An 18,429-nucleotide genomic window follows, 5' to 3' on the forward strand; every position below is an offset into this window, starting at 1 on the left:
AGAAAGAAAGAAAGAAAGAAAGAAAGAAAGAAAGAAAGAAAGAAAGAAAGAAAGAAAGAAAGAAAGAAAGAAAGAAAGAAAGAAAGAAAGGAAGGAAGGAAGGAAGGAAGGAAGGAAGGAAGGAAGGAAGAAAGAAAGAAAGAAAGAAAGAAAGGAAGGAAGGAAGGAAGGAAGGAAGGAAGGAAGGAAGGAAGAGAGAGAGAAAGAAAGGGAGGAAGGAAGGAAGAAAAAGAAATGCTCACAAAAGAGACAGGGTTCAGGTTAGGCCTTGAATGGTTCAGCTTTAGGAAAGTGGAGACATGGAGAAACATAAGCCAGGGAACCAGATGTCAGGCACCACTGTAGATGCTAGGGTTTTTTTGTTTTTGTTTGTGTTTTAAGTATACTTTAAGTTCCGGAGTACATGTGCACAATGTGCAGGTTTGTTACTTATGTATACATGTGCCATGTTGGTATGCTGCACCCATTAACTCGTCATTCATATTAGGTGTATGTCTTAGTGCTATCCCTCCCCCCTCCCCCCACCCCACGACAGGCCCTGGTGTGTGATGTTCCCCACCCTGCGTAGATGCTAGTTTTAAAGAGGGTCCGAGGAATGAGAGTAGGCTTGCAGATGTTATTTTATTTACTCTCTCAATCAATACTTGAAATTATTTCAGAGGAGGATGCTCATCCTCAGAAAGGGGAAGTAACTTGTCAAGGTCGGTGGTGCATATGGGATTAGAAACTTGATGAGGCTAACAGCAGACACCGTGTAACCACCACTACCACTGAGAGACCTGAACGAAGTATGTGTAGTGAACAGGAAGGAGCAGGGGGAGCCAGAGCACAAACAGTCAGTTAGAAACACAGGGAAGTTATGTAAGCTTGCTAAAGGGGGAATCACATGTTGTAGAGGCATGAACAGTAGATATAGAGGTTCAAACTTGATCTTGTGATTATAGAAGAGCCCCTGAAGGTTTTGAGTAAGGGCAGAATCAGTCAAAGTGAAACCTTAAGCCAAGATCGGTGGGTAGTGGAAATGGGGTTCTGGGCTCCTAAGGTAAAGAGATACCACCAACAACAGTGTAGGGGGCCACGTGATGCATGGAACAAGAATTGGACGGAGAAGCTGAAGTCCTGGGCTTAAATGCAAAAAGTCATGCAGTGAGGGCATGGCTATGGAAGGTAAGTTATATTCTCTCTCTGTAGTTTGGTCTCTCTTCAGCCATAAATCACATGCAATGAGAATTAATATCTAAATGACCCTCAAACCTTGCTACTCAAAGTGTGGTCCACCAACCAGCAGCAACGACATCATCCAAAACTCCTTAGAAACTGAGAATCTCAGGCCCCACCAGAAGAATCAGAACCTGTATTTAATCAAGATCTTCAGGCGATCTATGAACACATTAAGATTTGTGAAGCACTTCTCTCCAGTGTCTTCCACTTCTAAAATGCAACTATTTCATACTCATCTCAACTATGTAACCTCACAAGAGAAAAATAATAATGAGCTTTACCTTTCACCTCATTCGTGACCTTTTCTTAATCCTAAAAGCCTCTTAGGCTTGCCCACATTCTGGTAGAGGTTTTAGAAAACACCGGAAAGGGCCAGGCACAGTGGCTTACACCTGTCATCCCAGCACTTTGGGAGGCCGAGGTGGGCGGATCACGAGATCAGGAGATCGAGACCATCCTGGCTAACACGGTGAAACCCCGTCTCTACTAAAAATACAAAAAGTTAGGTGGGCGTGGTGGCGGGCGCCTGTAGTCCCAGCTACTCGGGAGGATGAGGCAGGAGAGTCGCCGGAACGCGGGAGGCGGAGCTTTCAGTGACCCGAGATCCCGCTACTGTACTCCAGCCTGGGCGATGGAGAGAGACTCCCTCTCGGAAAAAAAAAAGAAAAAACAACAGCAACAACAAAAAAAAGAACAGAGAGTCAGCACTGCCACCTTGTGGCTATCATCAGTTAATGTACCTAACTCCTGGGGTAAAGGAGGGGATAGGGCTGGCTGGAGCAGGAACAGAGGTAGTTGGTGAAGTCCAAGTCACAGACTGGATAAGACAATCACAGCTGCCCACATGACTGAAAGTAACTGTCATAGAGAGCTCAGCCTGCATCACTGAGCAATGTCTCACTGCAAAGGACAGGTTTTATAATACTTAATATGTGATATCAGTGGGAAACCTCATTCCAAGCCAAGCTCTGCCTTGTTACCTTAAAAATCATTGAGAGGTATTTTCAGACACCCCCATCCCTGGTTTGAATTCTGCCAGTAAACTTGTAATTTTCCAAGGAAACTTCCTTTACTGTGACAGTTCTTTTTCATCTTGAGTCAAAATGTATCTGATTCACACTCACCAATCCTCATCCTACTCTCCACAGGCTGAAATAAGTTTAACACCTTTTCATACAACCCACCTTCAAATATGCATAAACTACCCCCATGCACCACCCACCCCATCTTCCCTCCACCACCTGCCATAAGGGGTCACCTGAAGTCCCACACCCTCTGCTCACTTACCCATGAGCAAGTGAAATGCAGCAATCACAGCAGACACTCTGAATCATAGGGGTGTCCCCCAGAACAGCAGAGCCACAGGACCCCCAATCCCGTCCTGGCACCTCCTAGAAGCCAAACCCCATATCAGCTGATGTGGGGACACTGACTTTTCCTGCTTCTGCTGCTGCTCAGTCATCCCACATCTGTGCAGATGTCTACTTTTTATTCTGTTTTATTTTGTAAGAAATATTTATCAGAGCCTGCTGTGCACTGTCACTGGAGAGACAAAGGTGAATCACACCCGGTCACTGCCTCAAAGAGCTCCAGGTTATAGACAGAACCCACTCAAAGCAAGACCATTACCATTCAGTGAGAAACACCGTGACAGACATCAGCACAGGCTTCTCTGACCCACCTCACCAATGCCCTGTGAAAAATCTTCCACTGGCCGGGCGCGATGGCTCACCCCTGTAATACCAGCACTTTGGGAGGCCGAGGCGGGTGGATCACGAGGTCAGGATATCGAGACCATCCTGGCTAACACGGTGAAACCCCATCTCTACTAAAAATACAAAAAATCAGCCAGGCGTGGTGGCGGGCGTCTGTAGTCCCAGCTACTCGGGAGGCTGAGGCAGGAGAATGGCGTGAACCTGGGAGGCGAAGCTTGCAGTGAGCCGAGATTGCCCCACTGTACTCCAGCCTGGGCGACAGAGCGAGGCTCGTCTCAAAAAAAAAACAAAAATCTTCCACTACTGGTTTTCTGAGATCAGTTTTCCTCATTTCAAGCTCAAACTGAAAAAGAGAATGCAAATGTCCCCAGTGGTCCTTTGTGCAGTCACAGCGGGACCCGGCATGTCCTCCTGGCTAATCCAGGGTGCTCAGGGCTCCCACTTCACTCTGAACGTCCTCTCTCCTATGGGAGCTCACCACGTCTGTACCTGCAGCAGCCACGTAGCTGCACACTAACAGAAAATCCAGCAAGTCAGGAAACTTACTTTACTCCTGTAACTTTGAGGCTGGTGACCTTGTGACATTGAACTAATCCTGTAACTTCCCTGCACTTTAATTTCCACGTCTGTAAAGTGGGGCAGGTGGATTCGGTCACCCTAGGTGCAGCTGTATAGTGAAAGCTCCTCAGAGACAGCAGCACACCTGATCTCAGCATCCACCGTCTAGCAAATACCAGGCACACACTAGGCACTCAAAGCCTCACTTGAATATATGTGTGAATAAATGACTATATGCGAGCCATGTGGATCATGGACAAAGTCAACAAATATTTTTGAACATCTACCAAGTACATTGTAGAATAGGGAAATAAGTAACCCAGGCAGAGTGGTGTTTTCTCCCAACTTCCCCTTACCTCCTTCCTGGGGAAGGAAGGGCCTCTGTACATCAGAGAGACTCTTGATACAAATAATGTCCTTGAAATGCGTTATAAGAAGTTGTCATGTTAACAAGAGGAAAGTCCATTTGTTTTAGAGGTATTTTAATCAATGGATCTGAAGGACCTGAAGCCCCCAGTGATGAGACACAGGATGTGACACCCACCCCAAGTGCATGGAGAGGAAACCAGATGGAGTGAACTGACAGGGAGCAGGACCTGGGAGAACAGAGGGGTAAAGAGACTTAGGCACCCGGAGGGAGGTCTGAGGAGGTGCTCCCGGCCCCTGTGGTGGCTTCCGTGTGGACTGATGAGAACTCAGCAGCATAAGTAAAGTGGCCGCACCAGGCTCTGTGCATACATGGGATCGTTTTCCAGTAAGATTTTCTTTCTGCTCATAAGCTGCACTTTCACATATTTTCTAAGACATAGGCTGCACTTTTGCATATTTTATAACACATCAGGCCCAGTTAACAGGTTACAAAATGATCATTCCATTCAATAGTCAATTATAGAATACTCCCAAAGTGCCAGGCTCTATGAGTTCAGGAAATACAAAAATGAACACAAACAGCCCCTACCCTCAATGATCTCCATACAAAGAGCTCCAGAGAGCGCCTCTCCTACAACACACCACTGCTCCATGCAGCCGTTCTCTTTGCCCTCCACCAACCCAAATCCTACCCCACCCTGTGAGGCCAGCTCAAGTTCCACCCACCCAACTCAGAGTCCCCTGTCCACTTCTGCCACTTTGAGAGATGGCTGCACTCATATCTCTAGGCTTTAGGAAGTGGATGTCATCTCCCTCATTAGACTTGAGCCTCCTGAAGGCAGAGATTATTTTTAGAATTTTCCAGAAAGAAGTCACATCAGTGGTTTGCATGAGACCAAGCTTAGGCCCTGCCTGACCCTTTGACTCACACAGGCTCCACTGCCTAGCACAGTCCCTGGCCCCTGCAGGTGCTTTATAAATCCTGCCATAGCAGAGTCCACAACCAACTCTGTGACAAGGCAACAGGCTGGGAGAATCTGAAAACACAGACAGAAGAATTGTCAAACAAAAATCAAAGGGCTTTGACTCATGGCTTGCTTCTTCCCTCCTCTCAGGGAAACAAAGTCACTCCACCTGTTCTCACTCCTGCCTCATTCCAGGCCCCTTCATATTCCATGATGATCCTTGCCTACAAATAACAGTTACTGCGGTGTTAGCCAAATAGTGATTTTCTATTTCCATCACTCCTTCTACATTTATTAGCTGGAATTCTGCTACAAGAAAAAGCTACTTCTGTTCCCTCATTTATTTATTTATTCAATTATTTATTTATATCAGCATGGACTCATGGGTTTTTATGAATTGGAATCCATTACTATCGTTATTTATTATGTTGTTCATATTGTCCCAAAATTGACCACTGAGAGCTCCTTGGAAATCTTTCGACACATCCCCATCATTTTTCGTGTAGTTCCTTACTTTCGGGCCCCACAAGAAGCTCCAGGTTCCTCTATGCTTTCCTGATCCAGCCCTGGAATCAGTTATTTCTCCAGGGAGCCCTGGTTTCTTTCATGGGAGAAGGATGTTTACAGACCATCAGCACTGATAGACCCATGGTCAGTAGGTGCTGGTGCTTCTGTGCCCCCTAGTGGTCAGATCTGGGAAATACACACTCACACTAGTTACCCACATTGTACAAATTAGGTAAATGAGGCACAGAAAAGTTAGGCAACTTGACCAAAATCACAGAGCAAACAGGTAGTGAAACTGTGACATGAAAATAATGACAGATGCGCCACAAGTCCTAACGAGCGAAAAAGTAACTTTATCCCATATGCACGTCAGCAGAAATCCACAAGCCTAATATTCCAGATACTCTCTTTGGAAAACAACCAGAATTCCACAGCAATAACCACAATGATAACCATCATGTACTCAACACCCGCCTGGGCACTGGGCTACCACAGCAGCTCACTTATTCCCAACAACTCTGCGAGGAGGATTTTACCATCCTCCTTTTACAAATCAGGGAATCGAGGATCACAGAAGCCAAGTGACTTGTCCAAGTTGACATAGTTAAGTGACAGAGTCAGTAGTTGACCCCAGGCCTATCTGGATATAAAGTCCATGTTTATGCCACTGTATCAGCATTTCCCAAAACTGATTTTAGGTGAAAGTTAAATAAGCTGTTTTTTAATTTTAATACTCATGTGTTTATTTTAATGCATGTTAGAAAAACATTTAAGCACATATAAAATCTATAATTTCATGGACAATACTGCGTTAAGACAAGGATGTTTTGTCTCCAACTCCTGGCCTCAAGCCATCCTCCCAGCTCAGTCTCTCAAGTAGCTGGGATCACAGGTATGAGCCACCATGCCCTGCTAAAACAAGGATGTTTTGTAAACTACATTTATTTAGAAAAAAATATACTATGGGCTGGCTGCAGTGGCTCATGTCTGTAAACCCAGCACTTTGGGAGACCGAGGTGGGCGGATCACCTGAAGTCAGGAGTTGGAGACCAGCCTGGCCAACACAGTGAAACCCTGTCTCTACTAAAAATACAAAAAAATAGCTGGGTGTGGTGGCGCATGCCTGTAATCCCAGCTACTCGGGAGGCTGAGGCAGGAGAATCGCTGGAATCCGGGAGGCAGAGGTTGCGTTGAGCTCAGATCACGCCACTGCACTCCAGCCTGGGCAACAAGAGCAAAATCCCATCTCCCAAAAAAAACAAAAATAGTATGAAGTAAATAATAATAAATGTGGTGCAAGCTGTAGAGAAAATCATAAAAGCAATCTAGAAATGTCTGGGGTCTGGATGACATAATACTACAGCACCGTGCAGCTTCATTCTCAGTTACTTCCAGGAAATTAGGGTCACATAGCGCTGCAGAAAGAACAAGTAAGAATCTTAGACCCGGGCTTTAGCTCTAGATGTGTCCATTTCTAGGACCCCAGACATCTTTGTGACCTCCTTGCTGGGAGGAAATCCAACCTTCCCAGACATTTAAGAACACTAAGAAGACCCTGAATACACAGAGGGGTTTCGTGTCAGAGAGAAAATAACACCAGGTTTGGGGACCCCAGGGACTCTCTCTGTGGTGCTGACAGACCCAAGGCCAAGACACAGCAGAGATCAGTGCTGGGGAGGGCGGGTTGTCCTGTTAAGGGACAGGGGTCCAAATAAACCTTGCTTTTCAAAACATAGTCTGGGGAATTTAAATGAAGACAGAAAGGAAAAAGGAAGGATGGACTAGGAGGCAGGACTGAGAGGGGAGGGGGCAGAGAGGCTTCCTGGGCAGAGTCCACCCCCATCCATGACCCTGGGAACTGCTCCTGCCCTGGGAGGACGCTCAGCACACAGGGAGGAAGGACAGCAGAGTCATAGTCACAGCAGCCCTGACAAGAGCGTTCCTGGAGCTCAGGCTCTTCCCTCAGCCCTCCCTGCAGAGAGCGCATCCCCTGGCAGGGGCTCCTTCTCACAGGTGAGGGGAGGACTCCTTGGGAGTGGGAGGGAGGAGGGAGCACAGAGACTGACTGGGATCTCCTGGGGAGGATGGGACTCTGAGGGGGGACAGAGGGTTTCTGTTGGAGCCTCAGAGGAGAGGACACCAGAGAGGGACAGGGGTCACACCAGGAAAATCTCAATCATCTGAAGCTGTTAATGGAGAAACAATCTCCATTGTTAACATACTGCAAGTGAATCATCACTGATGAGTAAATTCTGAAAACTGACGACAATAAAATTTTATGTCAGGGTAACACTCCAGAAAAAAACAGAACCAGGGCTACTAAACACTGTCCCTACCCATGAACCTCAGAAATTGGCAAGTAAATCCCAGGAGGTGGGGGGCCCTGGGAATGCTCATGAACTCATCCACAGGAGTCTGCAGCCTGTCCCAGGCACTGGGGTGCAACCAAGATCACACAAGTCCTTGCCTTCACAGAGTTCACGATCTCATGGGGAGGAAGACAGACACCCAAAGAGATCTAGAATGTGAGGTCAAGTGCTGATAAGAGCCCTGGAGGGAACAGAGCAGGGAAAGGTCAGAAAGGGAAGAAACAGGGTCTCTAGAGGAGGTGTCAGGGGAAGGGTCTCCCAAGGATGCCCTGATGTGAACAGGATCTGAGGGCAGTAAGGGGTGGGGGCCTGTGCAGACTCCTGGGGAAGAGGATTCCAAACTGGGAAGTGCCAAGGTCAGAGGTGCTGAGGGAATGGGGGTTACGCTGCTGACCTTGACTCAGCAGGACCCACGCGTGCACATGCACATGCACATGCACACACTGTCTGTCTGTCTGTCTCTCTCTCTCTCTCTCTCTCTCTCTCTCTCTCTTTCTCTCCAGGGCTGGGGGGGTGAAGAGACCTCCTCAGAACCCAAGGCCCCATCTGTCCATCCAAATACATAGGTCTCAGTATTGACTGATGCTTTCTCCCCCATCTTAGCCTCACTTTTAACTTTCTGGAACCCACCAACTACTGCCAGGCTCACTATTGAAGCCATGCTGTCCAATGCCGCAGAGTGGAAGGAGGTTCTTCTATTCACTCACAATCTGCCCCAGGATCTTATTGGTACAAAGGGGAAAGGGTGGAGACCAACCACCATATTACAGGATATGTAATAGGAACTCTAATAACTACCCCCAGGGTCTGCACACAGCATTCAAGAGACAATATACCCCAATGCATCCCTGCTGATCCAGAATGTCACCCAGGACACAGGATTCTACACCCTATATGCCATAAAGATGAAGAGGAAGTATCTGACCAGTTCCATGTATATTGTGATTTTCCCACAGCCTCTGACTATTGGGGGTCAGTTCTACTTCACATACATGGGATTGTCAGGCCTGGGCTGTGCCTGTGTCCCCTTCTGCATTATGTCCTACGTTGGGGTTTGAACATTTACTGCAGGACACATACAAGGTACACAAACTTCAACAGATCAGAATTCCTTTCCTGTATCCAGACCCTGCAGACATTCACTGCAGAGGAAGGACAGTCTGATGGGGGGAACTCAGCAGGGGGAGATCAGTCTCAGCCAAGCACCCCATGCCCTCCCCATGGACATGACCTTGAGAAGACCCTGGAGAACTAAGTCAGGGTCTGGCCTGAGGGGTCTATGGAATCCTGTGGAGCTTTGGGGAGCCTATGCCAGGGCTGGGTTGTTGCCTCCTGGGCAGGGCTGACTGGGAGCAACAATTTACCAGCTGTCCAGGCAGTGGCTCCTGGAGCTGGTCACTAGTCAGGGCTCAGCCCCCAGGCCCTCATCTGGGCAAGGACAGAGCCTCAACCTTCACCTGAGACTCAGCATGTATGAGTCCATTGCCCTGGGGGACTTAGGTGACTCCATTGGAAGTTCAGTGTCCCTAGGGAGAGGAACAAAGAAGAGAGGATATGCCCAGCAGCTCCTTCTCCACCTGAAATCAGGTCCAGGGCCCTTTCTCTTAGAGGCAAATAAGCATATGTAAAAAGTAAAGTAGAGGTTCCTCTTCAAAGACTTTCCTCCCTGCCTAATTAGGAATAAATAGCAACTTCTCTTAGAAGCAAAATTTACTCAAAGACATGTGCTAATATTCTTAAATATCTGCTAGCTGTAATTAAAAAAAAAAAAAAAACAATGTATGTTATGTTCTTAGCTCCCACAATTTAGACTAAATATTTGCCCTGGCATGCTTATACTGGTCCAAGCAAGCATTAGGTCATAGCCTGTTCCTCTTCCTTATTTGAAGATGTTTTTACCTTTCTCAGCATTCCACAAGTTACTTCCTCCTTGCTTTGTTCTCTGCCTTTGCCTCTTTTAAAAAGTTCTAAGTTGCTAGCCAATCAGGACAGACACAGAATGGGAGGTCCCATTCCAGCCAGTGGAAAACAGACACAGCAGTAAGGTAGACACATCAGATTATAAATGACCCTGTCTCCCTTGTTCGGTGTACTCTCGTGGCAAAACTGCTGGCAAGTGTACCCTTTCTGCAGAAAATATAAAAATGGCCTTGCTGAGAAAATTAAATTTATGTTCAACTGCTATTTCTTTATGGCACCAGGGAACAAGCATTGCAAACACATACATGTTGTTCATCTGGGCAGCTGCCCTATGCACAGCTGAGGTCAAGTAATTGTAAACATTTTGAGGTTAATTCATAAACAACCTTGTAGCCAAATAACATTTATCTTATTTATTGAAAGGAAACTGAGGCCCAGGGAGACAGTCACTGACTAGGGTCACACTGATATGACTCTGGTGACTGGAGCAATACCAGGATCCTTGGTCTTATGCCAATTTAGGTAAAACAACACAGAACACGTGGAGCAAAGAGTTTAATAGGCAAAAAAAGAAGGAAAAAGTTCCCCCATACAGGGACAGAGGGAGGGGGGTTCCAAGCAAAGAGAGGAAACCCCAAGTGTAGCAGAAAACAGCCAGTTATATGAGGAGGCCAGAGGAGGTGGTATCTGATTTGCATAGGGCTCAGATCATTGGTTTGACCAGGCATGTCACTCATGTAGCCTGAGAAGAAACTGGCCCTCCCACCCTAGTCTTTTAATATACAAATGCAGGGTGCCTTGACGTTCTACACATGGGGATATGTGGGCGCGGCCATGTTGCCAGGCACATATGGCAGCAAGGGCAAGAAGAGGGCGGGAATCACCATATTTGGGTGGACCCAGTTTCCAATGGCCTTCATTTGCATATCAAAGCTTGCCAGCCAGTCTCTAAAAGCTGAGGCTTTTCTGCTAGACAAGAAACATTTCTGGAACTGCTTTAAAAGAAACAAAAACTGGCCGGGCGGTGGCTCACGCCTGCAATCCCAACACTTTGGGAGGCCGAGGTGGGTGGATCACCTGACATCAAGAGTTGGAGACAAGCCTGGCCAACATGGTGAAACTCCGTCTCTACTAAACATACAAAAATTAACCGGGTGTCGTGGTGTGTGCCTGTAATCCCAGCTACTCAGGAGGCTGGGCAGGAGAATCACTTGAACCTGGAAGACAGGTTGCAGTGAGCTGAAACCATGCCACTGCACTCCAGACTGGGCAACAGAGCAACACTCCGTCTCAAAAAAAGAAAAAGAAAAACTTCCCAAGGACCCCCTTTCCTCTCTATCTCCCTAAAATAATTTCTTAATAACTCCTATAACAACACAGTCCATAGCTGGCAGATTAGTCAGACGAGGTCTGTCTGCAGCCACAGCCCCCTCCTCTCCTCCACCGGGGCTGTGTGAGGCTGCTTGTTATTAGGCATCTGCAGACCTGAGACCAGTCATGGGTTCATCTCCCTTCATCTGGACATCTACAGTGCAGGGGCGGAGAGTCTGATCTGAGGAATGAGGAGCAAAAGGAGAACTCATCAGTTTTTACCTGGAACTAAATCCCTTGTGTCAACTATCAGGGTCAGTGTTATGCGTGTCCGTTTGAAGAGACCACCAAACAGGCTTTGTGTGAGCAGTGAGGCTGTTTATTCACTTGGGTGCAAGTGGGCTCAATCCAAAAAAGGAGTCAGCAAAGGGAGATAGGGGTGGGGCAGTTTTACAGGATTTGGGTAGGTAATGGAAAATTACAGTTAAAGGTGGTTTTCTCTTGTGGGCAGGGGCAGGGTCACAAGGTGCATGGTGGAGAGATCATGAGACTCATTGTCCAGTAGGGGGAATGTCACAAGGCCAATTGATTAGTTAGGGTGGGGCAGGAACAAATCACAATGGTGGAATGTCATCAGTTAAGGCAGGAATTGGCTGTTTCACTTCTCTAGTGGTTCTTCAGTTGTTCCAGGCCATCTGGATGTATATGTGCAGGTCACAGGGATTATGATGGCTTAGCTTGGGCTCAGAGGCCTGACAGTCAGTGCCAGAAACATTCCAGGTGTTTGACCTTAAGCAAGACACTCAACCTCCTAGGCCTCAGTTTCCTCACCTGTAGAATTTTAACAAACACTTGGATCTCAGGGTGGTTGTGAGGATGTTTATTCAATGATTAATGTAATTAAAGCGCTTAACAGAGTAGTGCACAGAGCCAGGGCTCAATCAGTGCTATCAACTAGTATTATTTTTTTTATGAACTTTGTTATTAGCTAAGTCAAGGAGACCTTGGTTAAAATTTGGTTGTATCATGTACGAGTTCTGTCACCTTCCTTGACTTACTGAGGCACTGTAAGTCTCAGATGCTAACTCTGCAGCTGGGGGTGATGCCCCTTCCCTCAAGGTGATGCGAGGATGAGATGAGCTATACGTAGGTTGGTGCCCACTGGGCCTTGCACATGGAAGGCCCCTGAAAACAGTCAAAGAGCATCATCCCCACTCATCAGCATTGAGTGGACAGCAAGGGCCAGCTCTGTATGACAATCATGAAACGGAAAAAAAGAAACAGAGGGAAGACCGGGCACTGTGGCTCACGCCTGTAATCCCAGCACTTTGGGAGGCCGAGGTAGACAGATCACCTGAGGTCAGGAATTCGAGACCAGCCTGGCCAACATGGTGAAACTCCGTCTGTACTAAAAATACAAAAATTAGCCTGGCATGGTGGCACATGCCTGTAATCCCAATTATGAGGGAGGCTGAGACAGGAGAACCGTTTGAACTCAGGAGATGGAGGTTTCAGTGAGCAGGAGATCGCACCACTCTACTACAGCCTGGACGAGACTCCGTCTAAAAAAAAAAAAAAAGAAAAGGCCAGGTGGGGTGACTCACACCTGTAATCTCAGCACTTTAGAAGGCCGAGGTGGGTGGATCAAGAGGTCAAGAGATCGAGATCATCCTGGCCAACATGGTGAAACCTCGTCTCTGCTTAAAATACAAAAATTAGCCTGGCATGGTGGCACACACCTGTAATCCCAGCTACTCAGGAGGCTGAGGCAGGAGAATCACTTGAACCTGGGAGGTGGAGGTTGCAGTGAGCCGAGATCACACCACTGCACTCCAGCCTGGCGACAGAGCAAGACCGTCTCAAAAAAAAAAGAAAAAGAAAAAAGAAAAAAAAAGACAGAGGGAAGAGGTGTGAAGTGAGAGGAAGAAGGGGATTTAAAGGCACAGGAGCAGGGCGAGGTGCAGGCACCTGGGGGAGAATGTAGGAGTCGGTGCATCCCAGTATTTCAAGCCTGAGACACAGAAAATGTCTCAGGCTTGAAAACCGCAGAGAGCAAGGGAGTCAGCTATGAGGACATCACAAGAGACTGCACTCAAGCCCCTGCCCTGCAAGGCCCCTCATGGTTCCCCCTGGAACAGACTTGGGCTTCATCCCCTTTGTCTTCCCCTTTCTGCAGAAAAAAATGCCCCAGGCCTTCCTGTGGGGGCCATCGCCGGCATTGTGACCAGGGTTCTGGTTGGGGTGGCACCAGTGGCTGCCCTGGCATGTTTCCTGCTCCTCGCCAGGACTGGAAGTTACTACAGCTTTTCCCCAGCCTCCCTCCCACCTCCCAGTCTGACCCCAGGCCAGGAGGAAGAAGACCCCACCCAGTATTCAGGGCTAGGCTCTCTGAGCCCTCCCCAAGAGATCCTTCCGTCTCATTCCACAGCTCCTCCCTCACCAGCTGCTGACCCTGGGCTGCTTCCTCAACAGCTTCCTCCTCTGTGAATTCAGCCCAGTTAAGGTCTTACCTCTGGGTGTGGTCCCAGTTCCCTCACACAGCAAAGCCACAGCTGCCTGGAGGAAGGGAGTGAGGGAGGGGGTGCTCAGTACCCGGTACCTCTTGCTGTTCATTGAATCCACCCACCAAGTGAGGAGGGATTTGCAGGCTCGGCGTCTGAGGGGGAGTCCTGGGCATAGTCACACAGTGAAGGGTGTAACAGGTTGGACACGCTGGGTGGGGTCAGTGCCCCCACGGCTAATGCAGTTCCTGCAGCCCCTGAGCTGTGAGACAAGAGAATCTGGGCTCCAGGATGGCATGTTCTGGAATGTCCTTTATGTCTCTTGCTAAGAGGTAGAGAGAGAAGACAAGGCTATTGTCCCATTTCAGCATCACCAGCCCTGAGTGCAGGGTCTGGCCACAGCAGGGACACTGAGTTCCGGGAGAATCCAAGACACTTGCGGTCCCCTCAGTGTCCTGAACCTGTGCCTGGCCCTGCTTCCCCTCTGGGGCCTTAACCCTTCCTCTCAGCAAACCCCCACGATCTGGTTCCTTCCCTGGGCCCTCAGTTCCTTTCCTGCATCCCTGGGTCAATGTTCTCCCAGCCCAGCATCAACCTGAGGGTCCTTCCCCTCTGGTCAGGACAGATGTGGCTTTGTAAGGTCTTCAACCCCCTTACCTGGCTCAGCTCCTGCTACAGAACCCATGGAGAAAGGAGATCCCCATGCCCCTCTTTGGAAACAGGGTCCCCTCTTCATCCCCTGTTCTAACTTCAAAGTTTGGCTTTTAATCTTGCACTCCTCACAAGTAAGCCTGACCTTTCCTAGGGCCAGTGGCCTTTAGAGAGCAGCTCCCCGGTGTCCCTTCAGCCTGGGTGTGGCTGGGAACCCCTAAGCCTGGCCCACAGTGTCCACTCCTGCCAGTCACCCTCTGTGGTCCTCTGATCCTTTCCATGGGGCTTCAAGGGGTCTCATAAAACATCATTGCAGGGAACCCCAACTGGCCAGGTCAGCCCTGACCTGTGGGTTCTTGGTCATGGGCCACCTCTGCAAACTCACTTGCTCACTTGGCCCCTAAAATGGCTGGACGGTCTCTCCTGGTAAGAAGTCCCTTCTCCCGGATTCTCTGGGAGTTCAGGACCCCAACACCCTCCTCCGTGAGGGGCCCAGGCTCTCCTCCCACCCTGCTACTGACTCGTGTCTCTGTTCCCCAGGCCATGGTCCCTCAAACAGCTCCACTTACCCTGTAAGCCCATCCCCTCCCCAGCCCCTTTCTACTGGGGTCCCAGCAGTGCAGGTTCAGGATAGAGGGACCATCAACCCCACAGCATAGCACAAACCCACCTTTCCCCAGAACAGTCAGGTCAAAGTGAGTGCCTCCGGCCAGGATCCAGGCCTCCCTACAGGGCCAGGACCACCCACGCCCTGTGCTGACCCCACCCCGGGACCCTCCATTGCCTGAGAAGACCCCTGGAGCCCAGTAGGTGCAGAGCGGACACCGGGAGCATCAGTCAGGGGCCCACATTAACAAGGGTACAGGGTGGGCCCAGCCAGGACAGGGGTCGGGGTGCTGTGTCCACACTGGGAGGCTGAACTCAGGGGCAGAGATGGTCACTCCTGAGGGGAAATGACCAGAAGTAGACCCAGGGAAGTAAGTCCTGGCCAATCAGAGACAGGAACCTTCCAGGCTGGGCCTCCATGACCCTCCCTCCCTGTCCCCTGACATGCCCTCTCTCCCCTGCCCAGGCCCCCACTACCCAGCCCCAGGACAGCCACTGTCGTCTATGAGGTAAGTGTGGGTCACAGATGTTCTGGTCCCGCAGGCCCCAGGGGGACCCAGGATCTGCCCCCACCCACACCTGGCTGAGCTCTGAGATTCAGGAAACTGCAAACAGGAACAGGGGATGGTGACCAGATGAGGAAGGGGCCTGGGAACAGGAACCCCCTGAACCACAGCCAGGTTCAGTCCCAGAGCAGCCCTGGGTGGGCCCAGAGCCTGGGAGACACCAGACTCTGTTCTGAGAAGGCCACAGGGGTCAAGGCCTCTTCTGGGTTTTTTTTGTTTTGTTTTGTTTTTTTCAGGACTCGTTAAACCATGACACAAATATTTACTGCTGGGTCAACCACAAAGCAGATGTGGTTTCTTAGGTTCCTCTGGGAGCTGCTCCTGTGGGTCGATGTGGCGTCCCCGACCCCCAGCCCTGGGGATGGGGAAGGAGATGGAGCCTGAGATGGAGAACCAGCTCTGAATCCTGAGGAGACACAGGCCTGGGGACAGGGAGGGATGAGGGTCCCTACTGAATATCTGGAGACCCTGACAGGCTGCCCTAGGCTCTGGGTGGGCCAAGACAAAGGCCTCTCATCACCACAGGAAGCGGGGGCTTTTGCAGGGAAAGTGAATGGGCCTGTGGCCCACTCAGGGTCACCCGGAAAGGATATGAATAAAGAGGACCCTTCCTCTCCTTGGCTCTTTTTCTGCTCATAGGAACTTAGCAGAAACTCACCTGAAACTCCATGTCCATTCTCTCCCGGGTCACACAGGGAAAATATCTCCACCTTATCTCAACCCCAGTCTTTCTTCCCTGGGAGACATGAGTAGGGGGTTGGGACTCAGGCTGGAGTGGACCCTACACAGGAAAGGGTGGGATTCACAGGAGCCCTGCCCAGCCAACCAAGCGCTCGGCTGTCCTCACACTGCCCCAGGGACCAAGGCCATGCACAGCCCCAGCCTGGCTCCCTCTGTGAATGCACGAGGTGTCTCAGGAGCGTGGAAGTTGGGGCCATCTGATGTCCACACAAAGGTGAGCAATGCAGGAGCGTCCATAGGTGGTGCAGGTCATGGGTGTGACCCCCACACAGCCTCCAGTGTCCTGAGCCCTCCTGCCCTCTTCACCCAGGCCCTGGTGGCCCATCTATCACTGTCCTCTGCAAATGAGCTTGCCTGTTCCCAAATCCAGGATCCTGGATACTTAGCCCTGGCCACCAGGTTCTCTGTCCCAGTGGCTACTGCTCAGGACATCTTGACTCTGGTGGGACACAGAGAGGGGCTGTCAGAGTAACCAAGGTGGGGACAGACCAAGAATTCAGTCCTCGAGCAAGGTCCTCCCAGGCACTACCCAGGACTCTAGCCACTCACTTCCCATCAGTTCTCAATTTACCCCCTGGCGTGGATCTCACTGAGCAAGCCTCCTCTCCACACAGGAGCGTCCAGGTCAGAGGAGCAGGGCTCCCCAGCCTAAAGCTCATGCAGGCTCCCATGGGGATGGGACAACCTGTTTGCTCCTCTACCTGGCCCCGCAGACCCCTCCAGCCCTGCCTCACCTGCAGCTCCTCCACACACCTGGGCCAGTAGTTCTCAGCCCTTCCCTGAGGGCCCCTGGAAGGGTGACAATCTCATCTAAGTTTACTTGGACCACGTGGCCCCTTCCCACAAACAAGCCAATCCCTGCACTAAAGCACAGAACCACGGTTCCCAAGGGTGTTCTGCCACTGCCACAGGTTCTTCATCTTGAGATGAGAGGTAAGAAAACAACTAGTAATGGGTTAATTTACATCAGAATTTACATCAGGATTTAACTCTAAATGACCCCTGATCCCACCTGCACACACCATCAGATGAGGAAAGGTGACACCTCTTTAGTTTCTTGTTGATGCTGTGACAAGTTACTACAAGCTTAGTGACAAGGGGCCCTCATGGCTGTGTGCCTTCTGGAAGCCCCAGGTCAGAATCCGTTTCCTCTCCTTTTCCACCTCCTAGAGGCTGCCTACATCTTTGGTTGTGTCCTTTTTCTCCATCTTCAAAGACAGCAGCGCAGCATCTTGAAACCACTCTGTCCTCTGCTTCTGTCTCCACATCTCCACCCACTCCTGCCTCCCTCTCTTACTTATAAGAAAGGGGCCTTGTGGTTATTTTGGATGCAGCTTGGATAAACCACAATAATCTCCCTGTATTAGTCCATTTTCATGCTGCTGATAAAGACATACCTGAGACTGGGCAATTTACAAAAGAAAGAGGCTTAATGGACTTACAGTTTCACATGGCTGGGGAGGCCTCACAATCATGGCAGAAGGTGGAGGACCAAGTCATGTCTTACATAGATGGCAGCAGGCAAAAAGAGAGAGCTTGTTCAGGGAAACTTTCTCTTATAAAACCATCAGATCTCATGAGACCCACTCACCATCACAAGAACAGCATGGGAAAGACCTGCCCCCATGATTCAATTACCTCCCACCAGGCTCCTCCCACAACATGTGGTAATTCAAGATGAGATTTGGGTGGGGACACAGCTAAACCATGTTATTCCACCCCAGCCCCTCCCAAATCTCCTGTTCTCACATTGCAAAACCAATCATGCCTTCCCAACAGTCCCCCAAAGTCTTAACTCATTTCAGCATTAACTCAAAAGTCCACAGCTCAAAGTCTCATCTGAAACAAGGCAAGTCCCTTCTGCCTATGAGCCTGTAAAATCAAAAGCAAGTTAGTTACTTCTTAGATACAAAGGGGAGTACACACATTGGGTAATTACAACCATTCCAAATGGGAGAAATTAGCCAAAACGAAGAGGACATAGGCCCCATGCTAGTCTGAAATCCAGTGGGGCAGTCAAATCTTAAAGCTCCAAAATGATCTCCTTTGACTCCATGTCTCACATCCAGGTCACACTGATGCAAGAGGTGAGTTCCTATGGTCTTGGGCAGCTCCACCCCTGTGGCTTTGCAAGATACAGCCTCCCTCCTGGCTACTTTCATGAGTTGGCATTGAGTGTGTCTGCAGCTTTTCCAGGCACATGGTACAAGCTGTCAGTAGATACACCATTCTGGGGTCTGGAGGATGGTGGCCTTCTTCTCACAGCTCCACTAGGTAGTGCCCCAGTAGGGGCTCTGTGTGGGGGCTCCAACCCCACATTTATCTTCTGCACTGCCCTAGAAGAGGTTCTCCATAAGGGCCCTGCCCCTGTAGCAAACTCCTGTCTGAGCATCCAGGTGTTTCCATACATCTTCTGAAATCTACTTGGA

At 49.5% G+C, this 18,429-nt stretch overlaps 1 pseudogene; it reads left to right on the forward strand.

Moving 5' to 3' along the window:
• Positions 1 to 1,154: 1,154 nt before the first annotated feature.
• Positions 1,155 to 16,472, forward strand: LOC105542509 (annotated as a pseudogene).
• The last annotated feature ends 1,957 nt before the right edge of the window (positions 16,473 to 18,429 follow it).

Source organism: Mandrillus leucophaeus, unplaced genomic scaffold (genome assembly GCF_000951045.1).
Source record: "Mandrillus leucophaeus isolate KB7577 unplaced genomic scaffold, Mleu.le_1.0 Scaffold106, whole genome shotgun sequence".
NCBI lineage: Eukaryota > Metazoa > Chordata > Mammalia > Primates > Cercopithecidae > Mandrillus > Mandrillus leucophaeus.